Raw genomic sequence first — 1,868 nt, 5'->3', positions numbered from 1 at the left:
TCTAAGTACTGTGTTGTAGATTCCCCTCTTCACTCACATGTATCTGTTGATTGGACTGCATGAGGGTTAGACTGGATGATCCTTGCGGTCTCTTCTAACCCTATGGTTCTATGACTATGTCAATCAGCTAACATTGATCCTGTTCATAAACACACAGTTATCACACGCAATAACCTGGCCTGTTTTTAGAGACTGGAGGCCGCTACACAATCTCGATCCTGACCCACATCCCCTCCAAGTTTGGGGGCGTTTGAATCCAGGCAGCTTTGGGTCCACCCCCCCCAACCCCAAGACTGCGCTCTCTTAGAATCATAAGGTTAGAAGGGACCACAAGGGTCTAGTCTAGCCCCCTGCCAAGATGCAGGATTTGTTGTGACTAACCATCCAATACAGATGCCTATCCAGCCTCCTTTTGAAAACCTCGGGTGAAGGAGCTACTATGACTTCCCCAGCCAGTTTGTTCCATTGTCCTAATGTTCTTACAGTTATGTTTTTCCTCTAATTTAATCTAAATCTGCTATACTGTAGTTTGAACCTACTGCCTCCTGTCCTGTTCTCTGTTGCAGGACAAAACAACGTTTCTCCATCTTTTTATGGCAGCCTTTCAAGTATCCTATCCTGTCCCCCCGCCCCCGTAATCTCCTCTTTTTCCCAACTAAACATATCCAGTTCCTTCAGCCTTTGCTTGTATGGCTTGCATTCCATCCCTTTGATCATCTTTGCTGCTCACTTCTGGATCCTTTCTAGTTTCTCTACATCCTTTCTATACATTGGCGACTAAAATAGGACACAGTCCTCCCGCCAAGGCCTAACCAGCGCGGAGTAGAGCAGTACTGTGTCACCTCCCATGACTTGCACACAATGCCTCTGATAATACAACCAAAATTGCATTTGCTTTTTTTTTTGCAACAGCATCGCATTGCTGACTCATGTTGAGGTTGTGATCCACCTCAACTCCCAGATCCTTCTCAGCAGCGCTGCTGCCAAGCCAGTTATCCCCCATTCTGTATTTGTGCATTTGGTTTTTCTTCCCCAAGTATAGCACCTTACATGTTGAATTTCATTTTGTTGTCTATAGCCCCGTTCTCCAATTTATCACCATACCTCTGCCTTTTAGCTCTATCCTCCAAAGTGTTTGCAACCCTCCCGCCAGCTTTGTCTCATCTGCAAGCCTGATCTTATCAAACTCCGCTATACAGTTGTACAGTAAACTTTTGATAAGATCAACTCCTAACAGTGAAGCGTCCAGTTTTGTTTCGGAAAGTAGGCGGATTTGAACGGCCTCCCAGCTCAGAAATGCAGAGGTGCCCCGACGGGTCAGGCGGATGGCAGCAGGGAGCGCGTCCCTAGTGACTTGAATTCCAGTGGCCGGGGAAGCGGCTGAACAATCCTCCACAGCAGGCAGCTGGGCAGGAGGAAAGCGAAGTGGCTCCGCGCCCCCCACCCCACCCCACCCCCGTGATCTCCGCGGCGGCTCCATCTGTTCCCCGCCTGGGCTCCCACAAGCAGCGCTCGAGCGGCCCATTCATGCCTAACAAAGGGCCGCCTCCCCCCACGGCCCAGCCCTCTGCGCCGCCCCGCAGCATCCCAGGTACCAAGGTGGGCGGGGGAGGCGCAGGGGAGGAGGCGGGGAAGGGAGCGAAAAGCGGCCGCCGCCGGAGAGAGAACGCGCCGACTCTAGCGCCAACTCTCCGACTGCCGGGCGGCGCCGCTGATTGGCGGGGCCCGCCGCGGGAGCTCCCCGGCCGGCCGCCCCTGATTGGCCGGATTGTAAAAGTGTGTCTCAGGGCGCCAGAATAGAAGCTTTAGCGCCGAGTGGCATCTCCGGGCAGCAGCGGCGGCACGTTGGGGGGGCGGCAGCGGCTGGG

This window comes from Terrapene carolina, unplaced genomic scaffold (genome assembly GCF_002925995.2).
Source record: "Terrapene carolina triunguis isolate 2854851 unplaced genomic scaffold, T_m_triunguis-2.0 Scaffold68, whole genome shotgun sequence".
In the NCBI taxonomy this organism is placed as follows: Eukaryota; Metazoa; Chordata; order Testudines; family Emydidae; genus Terrapene; species Terrapene triunguis.
The sequence above is the reverse complement of the archived record's forward strand: the minus strand, read 5'-3'. Positions refer to the sequence as shown.